Genomic DNA, 12491 nt, shown 5'->3' with positions numbered 1-12491 from the left:
TAGGCAAAACACCAAATCAATAGATATGCATATCAAATGCCTTTAGTGATGGTGAATGTAATTTGCCTAGTTTGAGAGCTCTTTCCCAATGCAATTATGCAGTCTAAAATATGCACAGTGTGATTTCAATTGTTTTCTGATTATTGTCAAATATATGAATTATTATATTTGAAATTATGTAACAACATTCCAACCTTGTATAACTTAATCTAGTACAAACATATGACATGATTCCACTTTTTGTATTCGTTTGCATCACCTTCAATAAGGGACTTAATTGAAGGTGAATCTCAAATTCCAATGATTTGGCTAATCATTATTGTGGCTCATTTCACACAAGTAAATGAACCTATCCGAACTGTCTGTCTGTCGATGGTGATGGGAGAGCTGGCCTCAGTTTCATGCTAGGCATCGCGCTAGCACTTACTCCTCCCTCAACGGTCCGTGCTGCATTTTGTTGCCGGTATTCACACATTTCGTCAGTAGTAGTCAGTATAATTCTCGATTATCAGAAGGTATAACGGTAATTGTTTTTGGAAAGCTGCAAAACAGTGTCGACTTTTCATGGTCTGCTAAACATTTCGAAGTGACAATTTGTGTAGCAGATAAAAATAGGTTTTAAAAAAATAAAAAGATTAGGTCTCGATGTTTTGCCAAGGCTGCACTGCAGCATCTACTCACAGGTATTATCCCACCACTGGACAGCACGGGGGATTTGACCTGCTTCGTTTCCGACCTGGGCCGGTTCACCCCTCCTTAGACAACCTGGTGGTCCCAGGCTCCCCTAGGAACACCATATCGATACCGAACTTAGCATGGACACCCGTTCGACATAGCGTGCTGCAGCCCAGAGCTCCTCAGCTCACTTGATCCACCAACCTCAGCCTCCCAGTGACTTGGATTACAGGCACATGCCACTGCACCCGGCGAGATATTCAGCTGCAGGTAAAGGTGATAGAGGTAGGAGTGTGTGACATAATTACGAAGGATGGTTGTAGGCTAAAGGCCTTTGCATGGGAAAAACTAAGAAGTGCTGCTTCTATAAAGCTAGTGCATACACTGTCATTGGATGTCCAGTTGGTCCCTTGGTAGGTTTAGGTTGATTTGAAGATATTGGTACATATGCAGAAACACACAATAAATGTGATGTCATGCAAAAACAGGTAAAATATATATAATCTGCCTAAATATATCATCAAAGGTGTATCATCAAAAGTTGTACACAACAAATAGGCAAAACACCAAATCAATAGATATGCATATCAAATGCCTTTAGTGATGGTGAATGTAATTTGCCTAGTTTGAGAGCTCTTTCCCAATGCAATTATGCAGTCTAAAATATGCACAGTGTGATTTCAATTGTTTTCTGATTATTGTCAAATATATGAATTATTATATTTGAAATTATGTAACAACATTCCAACCTTGTATAACTTAATCTAGTACAAACATATGACATGATTCCACTTTTTGTATTCGTTTGCATCACCTTCAATAAGGGACTTAATTGAAGGTGAATCTCAAATTCCAATGATTTGGCTAATCATTATTGTGGCTCATTTCACACAAGTAAATGAACCTATCCGAACTGTCTGTCTGTCGATGGTGATGGGAGAGCTGGCCTCAGTTTCATGCTAGGCATCGCGCTAGCACTTACTCCTCCCTCAACGGTCCGTGCTGCATTTTGTTACCGGTATCCACACATCTCGTCAGTAGTAGTCAGTATAATTCTCGATTATCAGAAGGTATAACGTAATTGTTTTTGGAAAGCTGCAAAACAGTGTCGACTTTTCATGGTCTGCTAAACATTTCGAAGTGACAATTTGTGTAGCAGATAAAAATAGGTTTTAAAAAAATAAAAAGATTAGGTCTCGATGTTTTGCCAAGGCTGCACTGCAGCATCTACTCACAGGTATTATCCCACTACTGGACAGCACGGGGGATTTGACCTGCTTCGTTTCCGACCTGGGCCGGTTCACCCCTCCTTAGACAACCTGGTGGTCCCAGGCTCCCCCAGGAACACCATATCGATACCGAACTTAGCGTGGACACCCGTTCGACATAGCGTGCTGCAGCCCAGAGCTCCTCAGCTCACTTGATCCACCAACCTCAGCCTCCCAGTGACTTGGATTACAGGCACATGCCAACGCACCCGGCGAGATATTCAGCAGCAGGTAAAGGTGATAGAGGTAGGAGTGTGTGACATAATTACGAAGGATGGTTGTTGGCTAAAGGCCTTTGCATGGTATAAACTAAGAAGTGCTGCTTCTATAAAGCTAGTGCATACACTGTCATTGGATGTCCAGTTGGTCCCTTGGTAGGTTTTGGTTTGATTTGAAGATATTGGTACATATGCAGAAACACACAAGAAATGTGATGTCATGCAAAAACAGGTAAAATATATATAATCTGCCTAAATATATCATCAAAGGTGTATCATCAAAAGTTGTACACAACAAATAGGCAAAACACCAAATCAATAGATATGCATATCAAATGCCTTTAGTGATGGTGAATGTAATTTGGCTAGTTTGAGAGCTCTTTCCCAATGCAATTATGCAGTCTAAAATATGCACAGTGTGATTTCAATTGTTTTCTGATTATTGTCAAATATATGAATTATTATATTTGAAATTATGTAACAACATTCCAACCTTGTATAACTTAATCTAGTACAAACATATGACATGATTCCACTTTTTGTATTCGTTTGCATCACCTTCAATAAGGGACTTAATTGAAGGTGAATCTCAAATTCCAATGATTTGGCTAATCATTATTGTGGCTCATTTCACACAAGTAAATGAACCTATCCGAACTGTCTGTCTGTCGATGGTGATGGGAGAGCTGGCCTCAGTTTCATGCTAGGCATCGCGCTAGCACTTACTCCTCCCTCAACGGTCCGTGCTGCATTTTGTTGCCGGTATTCACACATTTCGTCAGTAGTAGTCAGTATAATTCTCGATTATCAGAAGGTATAACGGTAATTGTTTTTGGAAAGCTGCAAAACAGTGTCGACTTTTCATGGTCTGCTAAACATTTCGAAGTGACAATTTGTGTAGCAGATAAAAATAGGTTTTAAAAAAATAAAAAGATTAGGTCTCGATGTTTTGCCAAGGCTGCACTGCAGCATCTACTCACAGGTATTATCCCACCACTGGACAGCACGGGGGATTTGACCTGCTTCGTTTCCGACCTGGGCCAGTTCACCCCTCCTTAGACAACCTGGTGGTCCCAGGCTCCCCTAGGAACACCATATCGATACCGAACTTAGCATGGACACCCGTTCGACATAGCGTGCTGCAGCCCAGAGCTCCTCAGCTCACTTGATCCACCAACCTCAGCCTCCCAGTGACTTGGATTACAGGCACATGCCACTGCACCCGGCGAGATATTCAGCTGCAGGTAAAGGTGATAGAGGTAGGAGTGTGTGACATAATTACGAAGGATGGTTGTAGGCTAAAGGCCTTTGCATGGGAAAAACTAAGAAGTGCTGCTTCTATAAAGCTAGTGCATACACTGTCATTGGATGTCCAGTTGGTCCCTTGGTAGGTTTAGGTTGATTTGAAGATATTGGTACATATGCAGAAACACACAATAAATGTGATGTCATGCAAAAACAGGTAAAATATATATAATCTGCCTAAATATATCATCAAAGGTGTATCATCAAAAGTTGTACACAACAAATAGGCAAAACACCAAATCAATAGATATGCATATCAAATGCCTTTAGTGATGGTGAATGTAATTTGCCTAGTTTGAGAGCTCTTTCCCAATGCAATTATGCAGTCTAAAATATGCACAGTGTGATTTCAATTGTTTTCTGATTATTGTCAAATATATTAATTATTATATTTGAAATTATGTAACAACATTCCAACCTTGTATAACTTAATCTAGTACAAACATATGACATGATTCCACTTTTTGTATTCGTTTGCATCACCTTCAATAAGGGACTTAATTGAAGGTGAATCTCAAATTCCAATGATTTGGCTAATCATTATTGTGGCTCATTTCACACAAGTAAATGAACCTATCCGAACTGTCTGTCTGTCGATGGTGATGGGAGAGCTGGCCTCAGTTTCATGCTAGGCATCGCGCTAGCACTTACTCCTCCCTCAACGGTCCGTGCTGCATTTTGTTACCGGTATCCACACATCTCGTCAGTAGTAGTCAGTATAATTCTCGATTATCAGAAGGTATAACGTAATTGTTTTTGGAAAGCTGCAAAACAGTGTCGACTTTTCATGGTCTGCTAAACATTTCGAAGTGACAATTTGTGTAGCAGATAAAAATAGGTTTTAAAAAAATAAAAAGATTAGGTCTCGATGTTTTGCCAAGGCTGCACTGCAGCATCTACTCACAGGTATTATCCCACTACTGGACAGCACGGGGGATTTGACCTGCTTCGTTTCCGACCTGGGCCGGTTCACCCCTCCTTAGACAACCTGGTGGTCCCAGGCTCCCCCAGGAACACCATATCGATACCGAACTTAGCGTGGACACCCGTTCGACATAGCGTGCTGCAGCCCAGAGCTCCCCAGCTCACTTGATCCACCAACCTCAGCCTCCCAGTGACTTGGATTACAGGCACATGCCAACGCACCCGGCGAGATATTCAGCAGCAGGTAAAGGTGATAGAGGTAGGAGTGTGTGACATAATTACGAAGGATGGTTGTTGGCTAAAGGCCTTTGCATGGTATAAACTAAGAAGTGCTGCTTCTATAAAGCTAGTGCATACACTGTCATTGGATGTCCAGTTGGTCCCTTGGTAGGTTTTGGTTTGATTTGAAGATATTGGTACATATGCAGAAACACACAAGAAATGTGATGTCATGCAAAAACAGGTAAAATATATATAATCTGCCTAAATATATCATCAAAGGTGTATCATCAAAAGTTGTACACAACAAATAGGCAAAACACCAAATCAATAGATATGCATATCAAATGCCTTTAGTGATGGTGAATGTAATTTGGCTAGTTTGAGAGCTCTTTCCCAATGCAATTATGCAGTCTAAAATATGCACAGTGTGATTTCAATTGTTTTCTGATTATTGTCAAATATATGAATTATTATATTTGAAATTATGTAACAACATTCCAACCTTGTATAACTTAATCTAGTACAAACATATGACATGATTCCACTTTTTGTATTCGTTTGCATCACCTTCAATAAGGGACTTAATTGAAGGTGAATCTCAAATTCCAATGATTTGGCTAATCATTATTGTGGCTCATTTCACACAAGTAAATGAACCTATCCGAACTGTCTGTCTGTCGATGGTGATGGGAGAGCTGGCCTCAGTTTCATGCTAGGCATCGCGCTAGCACTTACTCCTCCCTCAACGGTCCGTGCTGCATTTTGTTGCCGGTATTCACACATTTCGTCAGTAGTAGTCAGTATAATTCTCGATTATCAGAAGGTATAACGGTAATTGTTTTTGGAAAGCTGCAAAACAGTGTCGACTTTTCATGGTCTGCTAAACATTTCGAAGTGACAATTTGTGTAGCAGATAAAAATAGGTTTTAAAAAAATAAAAAGATTAGGTCTCGATGTTTTGCCAAGGCTGCACTGCAGCATCTACTCACAGGTATTATCCCACCACTGGACAGCACGGGGGATTTGACCTGCTTCGTTTCCGACCTGGGCCGGTTCACCCCTCCTTAGACAACCTGGTGGTCCCAGGCTCCCCTAGGAACACCATATCGATACCGAACTTAGCATGGACACCCGTTCGACATAGCGTGCTGCAGCCCAGAGCTCCTCAGCTCACTTGATCCACCAACCTCAGCCTCCCAGTGACTTGGATTACAGGCACATGCCACTGCACCCGGCGAGATATTCAGCTGCAGGTAAAGGTGATAGAGGTAGGAGTGTGTGACATAATTACGAAGGATGGTTGTAGGCTAAAGGCCTTTGCATGGGAAAAACTAAGAAGTGCTGCTTCTATAAAGCTAGTGCATACACTGTCATTGGATGTCCAGTTGGTCCCTTGGTAGGTTTAGGTTGATTTGAAGATATTGGTACATATGCAGAAACACACAAGAAATGTGATGTCATGCAAAAACAGGTAAAATATATATAATCTGCCTAAATATATCATCAAAGGTGTATCATCAAAAGTTGTACACAACAAATAGGCAAAACACCAAATCAATAGATATGCATATCAAATGCCTTTAGTGATGGTGAATGTAATTTGCCTAGTTTGAGAGCTCTTTCCCAATGCAATTATGCAGTCTAAAATATGCACAGTGTGATTTCAATTGTTTTCTGATTATTGTCAAATATATTAATTATTATATTTGAAATTATGTAACAACATTCCAACCTTGTATAACTTAATCTAGTACAAACATATGACATGATTCCACTTTTTGTATTCGTTTGCATCACCTTCAATAAGGGACTTAATTGAAGGTGAATCTCAAATTCCAATGATTTGGCTAATCATTATTGTGGCTCATTTCACACAAGTAAATGAACCTATCCGAACTGTCTGTCTGTCGATGGTGATGGGAGAGCTGGCCTCAGTTTCATGCTAGGCATCGCGCTAGCACTTACTCCTCCCTCAACGGTCCGTGCTGCATTTTGTTACCGGTATCCACACATCTCGTCAGTAGTAGTCAGTATAATTCTCGATTATCAGAAGGTATAACGTAATTGTTTTTGGAAAGCTGCAAAACAGTGTCGACTTTTCATGGTCTGCTAAACATTTCGAAGTGACAATTTGTGTAGCAGATAAAAATAGGTTTTAAAAAAATAAAAAGATTAGGTCTCGATGTTTTGCCAAGGCTGCACTGCAGCATCTACTCACAGGTATTATCCCACTACTGGACAGCACGGGGGATTTGACCTGCTTCGTTTCCGACCTGGGCCGGTTCACCCCTCCTTAGACAACCTGGTGGTCCCAGGCTCCCCCAGGAACACCATATCGATACCGAACTTAGCGTGGACACCCGTTCGACATAGCGTGCTGCAGCCCAGAGCTCCTCAGCTCACTTGATCCACCAACCTCAGCCTCCCAGTGACTTGGATTACAGGCACATGCCAACGCACCCGGCGAGATATTCAGCAGCAGGTAAAGGTGATAGAGGTAGGAGTGTGTGACATAATTACGAAGGATGGTTGTTGGCTAAAGGCCTTTGCATGGTATAAACTAAGAAGTGCTGCTTCTATAAAGCTAGTGCATACACTGTCATTGGATGTCCAGTTGGTCCCTTGGTAGGTTTTGGTTTGATTTGAAGATATTGGTACATATGCAGAAACACACAAGAAATGTGATGTCATGCAAAAACAGGTAAAATATATATAATCTGCCTAAATATATCATCAAAGGTGTATCATCAAAAGTTGTACACAACAAATAGGCAAAACACCAAATCAATAGATATGCATATCAAATGCCTTTAGTGATGGTGAATGTAATTTGGCTAGTTTGAGAGCTCTTTCCCAATGCAATTATGCAGTCTAAAATATGCACAGTGTGATTTCAATTGTTTTCTGATTATTGTCAAATATATGAATTATTATATTTGAAATTATGTAACAACATTCCAACCTTGTATAACTTAATCTAGTACAAACATATGACATGATTCCACTTTTTGTATTCGTTTGCATCACCTTCAATAAGGGACTTAATTGAAGGTGAATCTCAAATTCCAATGATTTGGCTAATCATTATTGTGGCTCATTTCACACAAGTAAATGAACCTATCCGAACTGTCTGTCTGTCGATGGTGATGGGAGAGCTGGCCTCAGTTTCATGCTAGGCATCGCGCTAGCACTTACTCCTCCCTCAACGGTCCGTGCTGCATTTTGTTGCCGGTATTCACACATTTCGTCAGTAGTAGTCAGTATAATTCTCGATTATCAGAAGGTATAACGGTAATTGTTTTTGGAAAGCTGCAAAACAGTGTCGACTTTTCATGGTCTGCTAAACATTTCGAAGTGACAATTTGTGTAGCAGATAAAAATAGGTTTTAAAAAAATAAAAAGATTAGGTCTCGATGTTTTGCCAAGGCTGCACTGCAGCATCTACTCACAGGTATTATCCCACCACTGGACAGCACGGGGGATTTGACCTGCTTCGTTTCCGACCTGGGCCGGTTCACCCCTCCTTAGACAACCTGGTGGTCCCAGGCTCCCCTAGGAACACCATATCGATACCGAACTTAGCATGGACACCCGTTCGACATAGCGTGCTGCAGCCCAGAGCTCCTCAGCTCACTTGATCCACCAACCTCAGCCTCCCAGTGACTTGGATTACAGGCACATGCCACTGCACCCGGCGAGATATTCAGCTGCAGGTAAAGGTGATAGAGGTAGGAGTGTGTGACATAATTACGAAGGATGGTTGTAGGCTAAAGGCCTTTGCATGGGAAAAACTAAGAAGTGCTGCTTCTATAAAGCTAGTGCATACACTGTCATTGGATGTCCAGTTGGTCCCTTGGTAGGTTTAGGTTGATTTGAAGATATTGGTACATATGCAGAAACACACAAGAAATGTGATGTCATGCAAAAACAGGTAAAATATATATAATCTGCCTAAATATATCATCAAAGGTGTATCATCAAAAGTTGTACACAACAAATAGGCAAAACACCAAATCAATAGATATGCATATCAAATGCCTTTAGTGATGGTGAATGTAATTTGCCTAGTTTGAGAGCTCTTTCCCAATGCAATTATGCAGTCTAAAATATGCACAGTGTGATTTCAATTGTTTTCTGATTATTGTCAAATATATGAATTATTATATTTGAAATTATGTAACAACATTCCAACCTTGTATAACTTAATCTAGTACAAACATATGACATGATTCCACTTTTTGTATTCGTTTGCATCACCTTCAATAAGGGACTTAATTGAAGGTGAATCTCAAATTCCAATGATTTGGCTAATCATTATTGTGGCTCATTTCACACAAGTAAATGAACCTATCCGAACTGTCTGTCTGTCGATGGTGATGGGAGAGCTGGCCTCAGTTTCATGCTAGGCATCGCGCTAGCACTTACTCCTCCCTCAACGGTCCGTGCTGCATTTTGTTGCCGGTATTCACACATTTCGTCAGTAGTAGTCAGTATAATTCTCGATTATCAGAAGGTATAACGGTAATTGTTTTTGGAAAGCTGCAAAACAGTGTCGACTTTTCATGGTCTGCTAAACATTTCGAAGTGACAATTTGTGTAGCAGATAAAAATAGGTTTTAAAAAATAAAAAGATTAGGTCTCGATGTTTTGCCAAGGCTGCACTGCAGCATCTACTCACAGGTATTATCCCACCACTGGACAGCACGGGGGATTTGACCTGCTTCGTTTCCGACCTGGGCCGGTTCACCCCTCCTTAGACAACCTGGTGGTCCCAGGCTCCCCCAGGAACACCATATCGATACCAAACTTAGCGTGGACACCCGTTCGACATAGCGTGCTGCAGCCCAGAGCTCCTCAGCTCACTTGATCCACCAACCTCAGCCTCCCAGTGACTTGGATTACAGGCACATGCCAACGCACCCGGCGAGATATTCAGCAGCAGGTAAAGGTGATAGAGGTAGGAGTGTGTGACATAATTACGAAGGATGGTTGTTGGCTAAAGGCCTTTGCATGGTATAAACTAAGAAGTGCTGCTTCTATAAAGCTAGTGCATACACTGTCATTGGATGTCCAGTTGGTCCCTTGGTAGGTTTTGGTTTGATTTGAAGATATTGGTACATATGCAGAAACACACAAGAAATGTGATGTCATGCAAAAACAGGTAAAATATATATAATCTGCCTAAATATATCATCAAAGGTGTATCATCAAAAGTTGTACACAACAAATAGGCAAAACACCAAATCAATAGATATGCATATCAAATGCCTTTAGTGATGGTGAATGTAATTTGGCTAGTTTGAGAGCTCTTTCCCAATGCAATTATGCAGTCTAAAATATGCACAGTGTGATTTCAATTGTTTTCTGATTATTGTCAAATATATGAATTATTATATTTGAAATTATGTAACAACATTCCAACCTTGTATAACTTAATCTAGTACAAACATATGACATGATTCCACTTTTTGTATTCGTTTGCATCACCTTCAATAAGGGACTTAATTGAAGGTGAATCTCAAATTCCAATGATTTGGCTAATCATTATTGTGGCTCATTTCACACAAGTAAATGAACCTATCCGAACTGTCTGTCTGTCGATGGTGATGGGAGAGCTGGCCTCAGTTTCATGCTAGGCATCGCGCTAGCACTTACTCCTCCCTCAACGGTCCGTGCTGCATTTTGTTGCCGGTATTCACACATTTCGTCAGTAGTAGTCAGTATAATTCTCGATTATCAGAAGGTATAACGGTAATTGTTTTTGGAAAGCTGCAAAACAGTGTCGACTTTTCATGGTCTGCTAAACATTTCGAAGTGACAATTTGTGTAGCAGATAAAAATAGGTTTTAAAAAAATAAAAAGATTAGGTCTCGATGTTTTGCCAAGGCTGCACTGCAGCATCTACTCACAGGTATTATCCCACCACTGGACAGCACGGGGGATTTGACCTGCTTCGTTTCCGACCTGGGCCGGTTCACCCCTCCTTAGACAACCTGGTGGTCCCAGGCTCCCCTAGGAACACCATATCGATACCGAACTTAGCATGGACACCCGTTCGACATAGCGTGCTGCAGCCCAGAGCTCCTCAGCTCACTTGATCCACCAACCTCAGCCTCCCAGTGACTTGGATTACAGGCACATGCCACTGCACCCGGCGAGATATTCAGCTGCAGGTAAAGGTGATAGAGGTAGGAGTGTGTGACATAATTACGAAGGATGGTTGTAGGCTAAAGGCCTTTGCATGGGAAAAACTAAGAAGTGCTGCTTCTATAAAGCTAGTGCATACACTGTCATTGGATGTCCAGTTGGTCCCTTGGTAGGTTTAGGTTGATTTGAAGATATTGGTACATATGCAGAAACACACAATAAATGTGATGTCATGCAAAAACAGGTAAAATATATATAATCTGCCTAAATATATCATCAAAGGTGTATCATCAAAAGTTGTACACAACAAATAGGCAAAACACCAAATCAATAGATATGCATATCAAATGCCTTTAGTGATGGTGAATGTAATTTGCCTAGTTTGAGAGCTCTTTCCCAATGCAATTATGCAGTCTAAAATATGCACAGTGTGATTTCAATTGTTTTCTGATTATTGTCAAATATATTAATTATTATATTTGAAATTATGTAACAACATTCCAACCTTGTATAACTTAATCTAGTACAAACATATGACATGATTCCACTTTTTGTATTCGTTTGCATCACCTTCAATAAGGGACTTAATTGAAGGTGAATCTCAAATTCCAATGATTTGGCTAATCATTATTGTGGCTCATTTCACACAAGTAAATGAACCTATCCGAACTGTCTGTCTGTTGATGGTGATGGGAGAGCTGGCCTCAGTTTCATGCTAGGCATCGCGCTAGCACTTACTCCTCCCTCAACGGTCCGTGCTGCATTTTGTTACCGGTATCCACACATCTCGTCAGTAGTAGTCAGTATAATTCTCGATTATCAGAAGGTATAACGTAATTGTTTTTGGAAAGCTGCAAAACAGTGTCGACTTTTCATGGTCTGCTAAACATTTCGAAGTGACAATTTGTGTAGCAGATAAAAATAGGTTTTAAAAAAATAAAAAGATTAGGTCTCGATGTTTTGCCAAGGCTGCACTGCAGCATCTACTCACAGGTATTATCCCACTACTGGACAGCACGGGGGATTTGACCTGCTTCGTTTCCGACCTGGGCCGGTTCACCCCTCCTTAGACAACCTGGTGGTCCCAGGCTCCCCCAGGAACACCATATCGATACCGAACTTAGCGTGGACACCCGTTCGACATAGCGTGCTGCAGCCCAGAGCTCCTCAGCTCACTTGATCCACCAACCTCAGCCTCCCAGTGACTTGGATTACAGGCACATGCCAACGCACCCGGCGAGATATTCAGCAGCAGGTAAAGGTGATAGAGGTAGGAGTGTGTGACATAATTACGAAGGATGGTTGTTGGCTAAAGGCCTTTGCATGGTATAAACTAAGAAGTGCTGCTTCTATAAAGCTAGTGCATACACTGTCATTGGATGTCCAGTTGGTCCCTTGGTAGGTTTTGGTTTGATTTGAAGATATTGGTACATATGCAGAAACACACAAGAAATGTGATGTCATGCAAAAACAGGTAAAATATATATAATCTGCCTAAATATATCATCAAAGGTGTATCATCAAAAGTTGTACACAACAAATAGGCAAAACACCAAATCAATAGATATGCATATCAAATGCCTTTAGTGATGGTGAATGTAATTTGGCTAGTTTGAGAGCTCTTTCCCAATGCAATTATGCAGTCTAAAATATGCACAGTGTGATTTCAATTGTTTTCTGATTATTGTCAAATATATGAATTATTATATTTGAAATTATGTAACAACATTCC

At 40.8% G+C, this 12491-nt stretch overlaps 10 non-coding genes across 10 annotated transcripts; all 10 read right to left on the bottom strand.

Moving 5' to 3' along the window:
• Window positions 1–629: 629 nt before the first annotated feature.
• On the bottom strand, window positions 630–928 carry LOC149981526 (signal recognition particle RNA). The gene has a single exon (XR_016482847.1).
• A 930-nt stretch (window positions 929–1858) lies between these two features.
• Window positions 1859–2157, bottom strand: LOC149981525 (signal recognition particle RNA). Its single transcript, XR_016482927.1, has one exon.
• A 932-nt stretch (window positions 2158–3089) lies between these two features.
• On the bottom strand, window positions 3090–3388 carry LOC149981524 (signal recognition particle RNA). The gene has a single exon (XR_016482853.1).
• A 930-nt stretch (window positions 3389–4318) lies between these two features.
• LOC149981523 (signal recognition particle RNA) lies at window positions 4319–4617 on the bottom strand. The gene has a single exon (XR_016482931.1).
• Window positions 4618–5549: 932 nt separating this feature from the next.
• On the bottom strand, window positions 5550–5848 carry LOC149981522 (signal recognition particle RNA). Its single transcript, XR_016482846.1, has one exon.
• A 930-nt stretch (window positions 5849–6778) lies between these two features.
• LOC149981521 (signal recognition particle RNA) lies at window positions 6779–7077 on the bottom strand. Its single transcript, XR_016482926.1, has one exon.
• Window positions 7078–8009: 932 nt separating this feature from the next.
• LOC149981520 (signal recognition particle RNA) lies at window positions 8010–8308 on the bottom strand. The gene has a single exon (XR_016482845.1).
• Window positions 8309–9238: 930 nt separating this feature from the next.
• LOC149981519 (signal recognition particle RNA) lies at window positions 9239–9537 on the bottom strand. Its single transcript, XR_016482822.1, has one exon.
• Window positions 9538–10469: 932 nt separating this feature from the next.
• LOC149981518 (signal recognition particle RNA) lies at window positions 10470–10768 on the bottom strand. The gene has a single exon (XR_016482844.1).
• A 930-nt stretch (window positions 10769–11698) lies between these two features.
• Window positions 11699–11997, bottom strand: LOC149981517 (signal recognition particle RNA). Its single transcript, XR_016482925.1, has one exon.
• Between the last annotated feature and the right edge of the window lie 494 nt (window positions 11998–12491).

The sequence above is a fragment of the Oncorhynchus mykiss genome, chromosome 8 (genome assembly GCF_057628025.1).
Source record: "Oncorhynchus mykiss isolate SJ-2025 chromosome 8, ASM5762802v1, whole genome shotgun sequence".
NCBI lineage: Eukaryota > Metazoa > Chordata > Actinopteri > Salmoniformes > Salmonidae > Oncorhynchus > Oncorhynchus mykiss.
The sequence above is the reverse complement of the archived record's forward strand: the minus strand, read 5'-3'. Positions and strand labels throughout refer to the sequence as shown.